We start from the raw sequence: 12,500 nt of genomic DNA on the forward strand, positions 1-12,500 counted from the left end.
TTACTTTAATAAGGAAACTCAAGCACAGCTCTTGAGAAGGTAGGAATCCATGGCTATAGTCAACTGTTTTTGCCCACTTTTCATCCGCTGACATGTATGTATGTATCCATAGGAACTGTACTATTTAAATTGAGGACAAGCGATTCCTTGAAAAGTCCGATTTAAGGTCTTTACTAGTATCGATTTTTAACCCCTGGCCTAAGCAAATTGTTTGCAACTGTTTCCTTGAATTAGGACTTATTCCCTCGGCGAGTTAGGACAGTGTAAAGGACACCTCGTTGTAAATTCCAAGTTCAGAGCGGATACACTGATGTAGTATGGACCATCAATACCATGTTTCACAAACGAAATTTTAAAGCACAATTTTTTTTGCCTTTTCCCATTCTGATGGCCCCGTTCGCAGGATTTTGTGAATTTGTCCAACCTCTCCGGTTCAACTTCCAGTTAGCCAGCAGCACATAACCGCATAATTTACTTGGCTATACATCCGATGTTAAATCATTCAGCCAACATCGAGCATATGAAAATAACGTTTCTCACATCATGCTATTTCATTTGCAATATGTGGGAGTTACATGAGGGCGCAAGTCCAGAAAAACAGGTGGCGTGGAGAGAGCGAGAAGCGGGATTATTTGAGGGCAGGATGCGGGAGCAGAGAGCAGAACGGCAACTTGCTTGTTGTTTATTTATTTGAGGGAAAGATGCGGGAACAGAGAGCAGAACGGCAACTTGATTGTCGTTTATTATATCCAGTCAAACACCAGTACCCAGCAACGGTTTTTGACCTTTATCTAAACTTCCAACGAGGCGTAAAATAGAATTTTATAAACGAGAAAACATAATTTTTTTTTCACAGGCTGAAAAAAAAAACAGCTTAATAGCGGTGAAATCGGATACGTATTGAAGTCGGAGTTTCGAAAATCTTTACGCTGGCCAATTGGTGATTTTCTCTCTCACGCCACCAAAATCCAAGAGAGTGGGCTATTTTAGAATATTGATAAAAAGAAAATTTGCCCAATTTTCAGGTCTGTAGGGTTTTTCGCCGGCGATGACAGCGTTCAGGTGATACTGAGATTCTGACTCAACGCCCTCCCTTGACCAAAATATTAAAAATCATATCCATAACCGCAAGAGTGCAAAGACGTGACTGACAACATTATAATGTAAGGCAGATTACACTGAAACGTGAGTAATAGAATTCCATAGATTGGCAGTCGAAGTAAAGAAAAGAAAGGCTTTGTCTGCCTAGGAAATAGCGATTGTGTGAATGCCGAGGAAGGAAAATAGAGAGCATGCAAGAGTAGATTACCACTAACCGAAACCAAACGATAAAGACGGCATAACTTAAGTACAAACTTTAGTTATCCACAGTATTAATATGATATGGCCGAAGATTTAGCATGGGGCGAGGAAACCGCTAGGGAAACTAAGAAGCTTTTGGCGAGCTACAGGCTCCTCATATTTACAAAAGTGAGGTATCAGTTTTATGGCGTGATTTATGTACAAAATATTTAAGGTTGAAAAGGAAAGGTCGCACACACATAAAACAATAACATCCATAGTAGGCACTCAAACAAACTTTCTTAAGCAGGGTGAGAAAAAGTAAAAAAACAATAATAATAAAAAAAGAATAAATAAATAAAGAACAACAACAAGGGAGCCAACTAAGGAGTAATGTTCGCAACTAAGACTTAAACAGGGAAAATGTGCCCATGTTTTGATTTCTATATTCAGAGAATTGAAAAATTTAAGTCCTTGGAAACATAACGCAAACTGTTTGATATTTGTTTTGCAAGAGGGATGTAAAAGGAATTGTATTGTCTGGTAAAATACCAATGATTGCTACTCGAAAACGAAAATAATCTTTACGTTGTCCATACATTGAAAGTAAGTATCGTTTGTTTCTGTAAACCACAACTCGTGAAAGTGTTACGAAGGAACGTTTCAATTTTTCTGAAGGCTCAATAGCTATAGTAAAGAAAACTGTTTTCATTATTTTACTATCGTTACCGTTTGCTTCACTTGTACCATATAAACAACGATATGAAGCCTAGTGAACACACATCGATCAAATTTGTATCCTGCACGACCATCATAAGGTACTGGTTCTAGAAAAAGTCAAGCATTCGTAAAGAAGTCACAAGATTGATGGATGAAAAAGTTTCGTGTTTCTGTAAATTAAAGCTATGCATGCCTCGACTTCAGGGATTAGAATCATAAATACTTATCAACATATTTTCATTTTTTGCTTTATCAGAGAGCATTTAGAACCTTTGCTCTACTGAAAAATAGATATTTTAAAATATCAATAATTTTTAAAAAATCTACAAATTAGAGAGGAGCAAATTAAAAGTTGGCAGAAAACGTGGGCCAATTTCAAAGAGGTGTCATTAAAACACGTAAATAGGCTTATTCATTTTAATGCATTGAAAGTGAAGTTCACACGGCCAACAAAAGTTGCGAATTACCAGGTTGATAACAGAGCTCATTGTTAGTACTCTGCCATAATTAATAAAGCAAGCGAAATGCATTCCGAAATTTGTGCTTCGTTCTCAATCGAAAATCACGCCATGCAAAAAAATGACCATTTGCCTGCAGACTTTGTGGTAAAAAGTTATTCTCCACCCAATTTGCGACAATGCTTCTTACCTTAGGCAGCTGTAGAATTGGCTCAAAACACGCTGATCCGTGAAATCTTGATTAACGACTTTTTGCGATGACTTTGTTCACCAGTTTTTTCAGATCGCGGAATAAAAATGTCCTCAGCAATGCTGAAAGATCCCAACCACACAATTACAGAGAATGGTGTGCATTGCTCAAATTCAGACTGTGTGCTTCCAATGTGCATCAACTCAAAGCTTGGTAACCTTATCAAGAAAAGCACTGACTGCAAAAGAGCTGAAAAATCTAAGGCAACTACGGATACGAGCCTGAAAAAATGCTGCTGACTGTAAAATGAGCAGCGTCGCCGCAAATGGAGATATGGAGCAATGGTGGAGAGACCTTCAAAGCTTGGGGATTCTGGATCAGTTTCCCAGTAACACCCACACTGACCGGTCATTCCTCTATGAACAAAATGATTCTTCTCCCAGTCAGTTAGGCGCCATACTAAGACCATGTTTCAGCCAAGGGATCCGAGTGCTTGGAAATCAAACACAACCTTGCATACCACAGGTGCATCCAGTCTCTTCTATTGTCCCCAATCTACCTTTCTTTGGTGACGGACTCTACCAAGACACACAAACGGTGGTAACAAACCCCTTAATTCAGTCTGGAATTGCCAAACATGAAACAGATCCTCTGAAAGACTCTGATGCATCCAGGTCAGCCAAGTCTGGAAAGTTGTTTGAGATTCTCTCCTTGATCTTTCAGGCTCTTGAGGGCCCTCATACAGAAAATTGAGGAGCACTATGTATCTGCGTTACAGAAGGCCCTTCATGAAATTCAAGCGGTTAAGAGTCTGTGTCATCTTTAGAGAATGAAATATTCATTCACTGCTGCCACAAGAAGAAACAGCCAGTCTTCTAATAAACGTAAAGCATAAGGTTTCCTTAAACGACTGGTACATGCATAGGGCTACAAGCTATAGAGTCTTTCCTTAGTGGAGTTTACCAAGTACCTAGGTAGATGCATGCTATGAGGTAGGTTTTTGATGCACGTTTTAATGCATTACCACCACAGAAACGATGTACACATGATCAAATTAATTTTAGGAACACAATAGCCTCCAAAATGACAACCAACAATGAAAGTTCATCATTAAAATTTTATTGTAAATCCTCAACAGATATAGGGACTACAATTATTTGCTACACTGAAACACCCAACAAAATTCTAGGATTTAGACAGATCACAGCTGATTCTTTGAATTTAATGTAAATATGTAAGTTATTGTTACTTACGTAAATGTTTCTTGTAATTAGTTGTTTTTTTTTATATCATCATTATTATTTTATGGTTATCCTCCTTAATGTTGCTTTCCTTTGTGTAATTTGATAGCCATGATAGAGGCTATTACACCAGACGTGTATTAAATATTTATATTTGATTGAATTGGACACCTTAAGAGATAGTTAATATGTTTCTTAGATAACTAGTTCTGAATGCTCTTAAATCCCTTGTTACAACTTCCGTACAGTAGCTCTCGGCTATGAAAATGTTTGTTAAAAGTCGTCAAATTTTATAGAGGTATTTAGGTAGGTGACTGCATAAAGAAGCTAAAATATAGTTATGTCTATATCATATGAATGGAGTTTTGAAAAGAGGGCCGGCAAGATGACTCAACTCCCCTCAGTATTAAAAACCCTTACAGTCCCATTAACTAGGGAAAACAATCTCACCAAGATCTCCGCTTGCTGTAGCCATTCACGTCCTGTTGACACTTTCACGTCCTGCTGAATACTCCCTAAAACTCCCTAAAACTCCTGATATCCCGCGTGAGATTCAAGTAAAATCCTAATCAAGTTAAAACAATAGCCCTGTGCTGCTACTGCTAATCATTATAGGAAAAGCACAGAAACATACATTCGCGTTACGGCTTTGTGTTCCGCCCCATTCCCCTTGGAATTAGTCAACGGGGCACTTAATGCATATTGACCAATAGACCCAGACCCGATAGACCTATTCATTCCCCCCCTTCCCCTCCCCCCCCCCCTCTTGCTTGTCGTGATATACCTGGCACGGAGAAGAGAGAGAAAATGGCTCAAATTTAGCTCTTGAATCAGAAGTAGCACTCAAAGAGTGAAAATACAGTTTTTTTACGACCATCCCACTCCCCTGGGGTTCGACCAGGAGACTCCAAATGCACACTGAGTTGTAGCCCTGACCCTACAGAGTTTGTTGATATCAACTTGGATGCAGTTTCCGCTCAGAACAGTGGACGCGAGTAAAAATAGTTGATAAATTAAAGTTGGAGCGAGGTTACGCCCTCTTAATCTGTTTGTACTAGACACCGCATTCCACTGGACAGAATTGATACTAAGGATCTTGGTTTTTATCAGGTTGTACAGTTTTTATATTTAGTTTTCAAGTTCTCTTTCATGCTCGTAACCACTGACCCTTTGGAACCAGTGGCCAGTGTATCTGTAAATTTATACGAGGAAATAATGTCTGACATACGGTTAACATTTAAACATTTACGTGACATCAGTTCCCATGGAACTCCATGAAGGTTCGTTTGTTTGAATGGACCGTAAGTGTCACAAATGTGTTTGGTGAGACTGATAACAAATTCACAGCGATCACGTACTAATCAGTTACTTGGCTTCGTGCCTTGCACAATTGGTTCTTACATACCAATAACACGATCATGGTCACGTAATTATCGGTTAGTCTCTCGACCTTAAAAGCGACAAATTTCCTAAAGTTAAGTCCATACACTCTAATTAGGAGACTCGACCACACCTCTTGAAAAGGTAGGCATCCATAAGCATAACCGCAAGAGTTCAAAGACTTGACTGACAACGTTGTAATATAAGGCAGATTACACTGAAACGTGAGTTAATGGATAAGGCTTTGTCTGCCTAGGAAATAACAATTGTGTGAATGCCGAAGAAGGAAAATGGAGAGCATGAAACAGTCCATTACCACTAAACGAAACCAAACGATAAAGACGGCACAACTTAAGTACAAACTTAAGTTATGTACGGTACGACTACGAAGGCCTAAGGTTCTTCAGTTTTTTGCCAACTTGCATAATAGAAAGGGCCAGGTAGCCAAATGGAAAATCAAATCGGATAGCTTGCTCGTGATCCTGTGACTGTAATAGCTACAGGATATTTAATAACAACGCTAAGCTAGCTACGTGATGGTACGTGGCGTGATCAAAGCGTCTGTGATCTAGGAAAAGGTATGACTTCAGTTTAATAACAAATAAGACTGAAGCAAATTTCCAGTGATGCGTAATACACTTTTTAAGCATGTTTTGCCGGCTAAGATGCTCCTGAGAAATCTTGAAGAAAATAATTAAGAAAAGGACGTTTGAAAACTAACTAAATATTTGAAAATTATTGAGGTTGACACTAAGGATGATTTGTGACAACAAATCAACATGCACTGAATAGATCTCCAATTAAATAGCTGAATAGGAACTGCTAACTAAAAAGAAGAAGGGATGTATGATTCTGATAATTTACTAGGATTAATTTACACGAATCTCAGTTACTATTTAAAAAAAGCCATCCAGACAACGGCTACTACTACTTTAAATCATTTAAATCATAGGATGTCGTAACTGCTACTTTGTACAATTTATGAAGCAGGCAATTGTCCAATTATTCTTGACGCTTAAATACAAAACCTTTCGACAAAACTTATCACAACAAAGTGTTGAAACAGAGACCGTCGCCTTTGCACCCTCCAAGTATCAATTACTATCTGTAGTCAGTAAAGAGTTTTAGTTCCATCTTTGGAGTGTTCATCGCAAATGTCGAACCGCGGTCGGCAGTTTTTGGTTAGAAGTTAGAGGTTTCGAGACTCTCAGCTTTTTAGATCGACGTCGGATTTCTTCTGAGAAAAAAATCAACATGTGTGCCGCAATCTTGAATTAGACAAAAAATATGGCTTTTGTGCTTCCTTGCATTAGATCTAAACAATTAGCTTGAAAAGCGAAATGATTAAAGTGGTTGTAGACAAAATACATGAAAAAACTGCACCTCACTTATGAAAAATGTTTCGTTGTTTGATTATTGTAGAGCTAAACGCTACAGAGTTGCCATGTTCACTGTTACGTTTATCATTCATCCTTCTTATCATGTTCTCACTAAATTCAAAACCATAAAAAAATTCACGAACGTGATTGGTTATCACTAGCCCGATTTGCGCGCGTCATGCTTGTAATAAGAAAGTGTAATAGGACAGTTCAAGGGACATTTAACATGTCATGCCTGTACGAGTGGACAGAACGCATCATGGGCGCGCGCTGTTATCTCGCATTTCGCCGAGTTATCTGTTGTTGTTGTTGTTTTTTTTTTTAAGAAAACGTATAACCGATGTCTAGCCGCGGTTTGACCTAGTTTCTTTCTGGAATTTTGTCATAGTTTTGATTAATTGGTAACAGGACTTCCTGTCGTCCAATTCTATCTGTGATCATACCGTGATCAACAAATCGGACTCTCGCTTCGCGGTCGACCGATTTTGTTGATCACTCGTATGATTACAGATCAAGGTAGACTCCAATCGGTCCTATTACCATTATTAAATGGCGATCTCTGTAAGAGCAGTCCAGGGCATTTCGCATCAGAAAAAAAAGTTTCCCCCAAATTTTGCTTAATAAACTATCTTTGGTAACAAGTAAATAAAACCACATTAGTTTCTGGAAATACGTTAAAATAACATTTTTAGAGCTCTCAAAAGTCAAAACTTCAAAAGGCCCTTTTTCGACCTCTTGCAACATCGAAAATTTCAAAAGTTGAATAGCCCGGTCCTCGCGTCACACCGCATGCAGTAAGAAATATTTTGTATCCTTAAACTGTGTGATATATAAGGTGTATAAAATGCATTTCAATTTTGATATTTGTTTATTCAGAGGCTCGTCATAATTTATTTAAAACACTCGTTGGACAGCTTTCTGAAAGTGGTCGAAAGTACTCTTTCTTTCTTGGTTGATATTGCTCAAGTCCAGACCTGACCATTAAAAACTCCGCTTGATTTCTGCTAATAAGATGTTTGGCTGCAGAAAATATAAAAACATCTTGCACTTATTTATTTTCTTCACCGGGGTGACTTCGTACTTTAGGCGATACTGCTAGCGTGACAGCCGATTATGCAAATTAATTCATTGAGCAAACTCCGACCGTTTTATATGAGTTGCTCAATAAATCTTAGATTTTAACCATTTTAAGTAGAAGGAAAGAGCTTTAAGACCACACCGATTAATACTTTAAGCATTTTAAAAGGCCAAAATGTGACAAATTTTATCATCTCGTGACGAAAGACGTCAATAACAACGTATCGAATATCATAATTTGATTAGCGCTCACAAACTCTTTTTTAAAAATTTGGCTTCTGTTATTTCATATTTGAGTTCTGACAGCTTACGCTATTCAAACCTGTATGAACATTTCAAACCAAACTACAGGATTCTATTTAGTGTAACGGGCGATAACAGCACACACTGAAATACACCGTGACCAGTGACTCTGTCACGTAATTCCATCGTGTAATCGTCCTGAATACTTCTCGCGTCTTAATAAAGCAGCGATTGCTCGGATTTCTAGCTGAAAGGAAAAAAATTGGTCGTCACACTTGTTTGCATAGCAGTCTCTGTTCATTAGTTTGGAGAGTTCTTGTGAAAAAGGACACCGCATTCGCATGACGGGTGGACGTCATAACTAGATTGCGTAACAACTGCACTCCGAAATCATTTCCTCCATTATGCAAGAGGTGCTGCATTCGTATCTCACATTTTCAATGCGAGCTCAGAATGTTTGCACATGTCTCTTAGCATCTTGACTTTGAGGCTTGGCAACCTTGCTTCTCTTACCAACTAGCACACATCATAGATATCAACTCTTCGTCTACATCTGACGCGAATGCTTCTACGAAGTGGTCCTCTTCGTCGTCTGCGTCGGTGGTATCATCCGAATCTTGTCGTATTTTAGATCGCTATTGAGGACACAATCTTGAGAAGAAACCCTGAATCTGTATGTTGGATAGCCACTCTGTTCTATCGAACATTCTCTCTCCATCTATTGTGCAAGCAGTCCGCATCATTCATGCATTCATGCATTCATGTATGAATGGGTCCATCCTCCCCCTCACTCTTACTTGTTGTGTGATATACCTGGCCCGGAGAAGAGAGAGAAGATGGCTCAAATTTAGCTCTTGAGTCAGAAGTAGTACTCAAGGACTGAAAATACAGTTTTTTTGGACCAACCCCACTGCCCTGGGATTAGACCAGGAGACTCCAAATGCACACTGAGTTGTAGCCCTGACCCTACAGAGTTTGTCGATATCAACTTGGATGTAGTTTCCGCTCAAAACAGTTTTTTCAGTGATGAAAGGACAGATTCTGTATTTACTTGATCCAGGAGGAAGTTGCATGATAAGCATCAACATACGTTTTGATGGTGTTCCACCCACTTAGGTCGACATTGTAAGTTGCTGTGATACAACACTTAACATGATGCAAACGGTGATCAGGCAACTACTTCTGATAACGCTATTTGCTTCATTCAGCCTGTGGTCGATGTGACCTTATAAGTTGCTTCGATACAACGCTAAACATAATATAAACAGTGATCAGGTAACTACTTCTGATAATGCTATTTGTCTTTATACAGCCTGTGGATGTAAGTAAAAAAAGTTAATAAATTAAAGTTGGAGCGGGGCCACGCTCTCTCAATCTGTTTGTACTAGACACCGCGTTCCACTAGGCAGAATTAAAACTAAGGATCTCGGTTGTTATCAAGGTGTACAGTTTTTGTATTTAGTTTTCAAAATCTCTTTCAAACCATTAACTTCTTTGAACTGGTAGTGCATCTGTAAATTTAAACCGCAAGGAAATATTGTATGACATACGGTTAACATTTAGACATTTACGTGAAATTAGTTCCCATGGTGCTCCATAAAGGTTCGTTTGTTTGAATGGACCGTAACAGATTCACATCGCACGGTTGATTCTTACATACTAATAATACGATCATGGTCACGTAATTGACGATTAGTCTCTCGACCTTAAAAGCGACAAATTTCAAAGTCAAGTGATCAAGATCTCTATCCATAACCGCAAGAGTTCAAAGACGTGACTGACAACGTTATAATATAAGGCAGATTACACTGAAACGTGAGTTAATGGATAAGGCTTTGTCTGCTTAGGAAATAACAATTGTGTGAATGCCGAAGAAGGAAAATGGAGAGCATGAAACAGTCCATTACCACTAAACGAAACCAAACGATAAAGACGGCACAACTTAAGTACAAACTTTAGTTATCCACAGTAAAAATGAAGTTTGATATAATTTTGGAGTTTGAAAATATCAAATCCAAAGATCAACTCCACAATCAGTTTTAGGCTTTTAAATTTATATTCAGGCTTTTAAATTTACATTCAGCTCGGAAACGAAGGCCTAAAGTTCTTCCATTTGGTGCCAACTTGCATAATAGAAAGGGCCAGGTAGCCAAATGGAAATCAAATCGGATAGCTTGCACATGATCCTGTGACTGTAATAGCTACAGGATAATTAAAAATAACAACGCTAAGCTAGCTACGTGATGATGCGTAGCGTGATCAAAGCGTCTGTAATCTAGGAAAAGGTATGACTTCAGTCTAATAACAAATTAGACTGAAACAAATTCCCCAGTGATGCGTCATACACTTTTTAGGCACGTTTTGCCGGCTGAGATTATGCATTTTACCGCTCCTGAGAAATCTTGAAGAAAATCATTAAGAAAAGGGCGTTTGAAAACTTACAAAATAAATTGAAAATTAGACATAGTTTGATGCTACTCTGGTTTTCAGATTTAATGAATGTAACTGAAGAAGTTACAATTCATAGACCCAACGTTTCGACACTCCTGTCTAGTGCCTTCATCAGGGGTGATCTAAACGCTGCAACAAGAGGTCCTTTTATATAATCACTAATTAGCGGTCTTTTTTCTGACGAGGTGTAAATAGGCGTCAGGAAGCAAGCCGCCATCGTCACGATTTAAAGGAGCGTAGGCGGAGTTTATATGCCAAGCCTCCAAACAAAGGCGCTGGTGGTAACGCCGATTAGTGGTGATAATTTTAGAATTATCCCACCCAATTGTATGGTTGGTTAGGCATGTATGCTCCGCTAAAATAAATGGCGTCGGTTCTATTCTATTCCTTGCAATGACTGTTACAACAAATACATCGGACAGACCAAATGTCAGTTTGGTACACGGTTAAAAGAGCACTAAAAAGCGGTTTTTCTTTGCAAAAAGGAAAATTCAGCTTTATCGGAGCATACATGCCTAACCAAACCATTAACTGTTGCGAGACCTTGAACGGGAAGTAGTAGGACAAGATGAAGTAGCTAGTGACTGTTACGCTATCAGGAGCAAAATGTTAAGAGATAAAATCAGCATCCAGCAAGAATTTTCATTATAGGTGTTTTTTGACCTATTTAAACGTTGAAAATTAATGGAAATAATATATTATCATAAGCCATTCAGTGAAAAATTATAATAAGCCAATTGATCATTTCTTATTCCTTTTGGCGGTCTTATTTTAACACGTTCGACACCTCGTTTTCTTAGAGGTGACTTGAGGTGTAAACATGCAGTACTTTTCATCCTCCGCACCGAATTTATAATCAGGAAACTTATGCGAATAGCACGTAGCTCTCTTGGAGGCGGTACCCTGGGTACGCCCTTTCTTCTCGGAATTTACTGTTTATTCTTTTATTATGTAATAGTCTTCGAAGACTATTTTCTCTTACGATATCTCCTCAACTATGCTTTTAATTCTCTTAGTAAGTTCTTAATAACTTTTATATTACCAACCTTGTTTTAGTTATGACCAACCTTGACCGCAAGAGTCAGAAGTTTAAGGCAGAGAATGATTTTGTGAAGCATAAACATCTCGAAGGTATCTACTTAGTATGCTTACTCCGTTCTACGTAGCTTAACGTGATTCGCTTGTTAAGTGTAAGAGGATGACGAAGGTTAGAGATTGCCAGCTCAATGAGCGTCCCCTTTGTAAGCGGTGACCCACACTCTCCTTGAGAGATCTGAGCTTGATTGTTTAACATTTTCTAATATTCTCATAGGAAGACGCAAAAATGTGCATATCACAGCATCACTTTGATTTTTACAAGTCTGTGAATTTATTGGAAAGAAAAACTGACTCATTTCAATTTCAAATCAGTGCTGACTGAGCGAGTGGACCGGAAAGCCGTAAATTGTAAAAACAATCTTTGAAGAGAGTGACAAACCGTTTTTAATTTTCGACGTAGTTGACTCACGCTAAAAGCAAAGTTAGCTAAAGTTCTCCAGCTGACTAATTATCAACGCTATCTTTAGAATTAATAATTAACGAACGGCTGATTTTCTCACGAGAACTGAAAATGAAGGCCCCTATTTCTATGATGTCTTTTAGTGATTCCAGTGACGTTCACATAGGCCACATACGACTGTCAGGACATTATTCGATATCATTCAGAAGTTGGAATAAAATTCATGTTGTTACTTGAAATGATAGTTTGAAAAAAATTATTTACCACAAGTATAATTTTCGACTTCTTTGACAATCGCTCCTTGTAAATGCATTCTTCTCCAAGATGAAGTCTGAGTTCAAAATTTCCATTGAAAAAACAGTCATTCTCATACTGTAGCAAGAAATCCTCCATCAAATAGCACTCACAAAGAAATCAAGTCAACGCTCTATAAGATTATCGGAGAAACAAAAGTTTTAACTGCGAATTGAATTATTTATTTGATAGACGTTTTGCTAAGAGAACAAAGTAGCTGAATTTCATAACATAGCGTGCGGGCGCTTTGTTTGTCGACCGTGGACTGAAGTTGCACTGTGGACTGTG

The 12,500-nt window shown here is 38.3% G+C and overlaps 1 pseudogene; it reads left to right on the top strand.

Annotated features, from left to right (window-relative positions):
- Positions 1–3,475, top strand: part of LOC136279213 (uncharacterized) — a 23,384-nt pseudogene extending 19,909 nt beyond the window's left edge.
- Positions 3,476–12,500: the final 9,025 nt, after the last annotated feature.

This window comes from Pocillopora verrucosa, chromosome 2 (genome assembly GCF_036669915.1).
Source record: "Pocillopora verrucosa isolate sample1 chromosome 2, ASM3666991v2, whole genome shotgun sequence".
NCBI classification, from domain to species: Eukaryota; Metazoa; Cnidaria; class Anthozoa; order Scleractinia; family Pocilloporidae; genus Pocillopora; species Pocillopora verrucosa.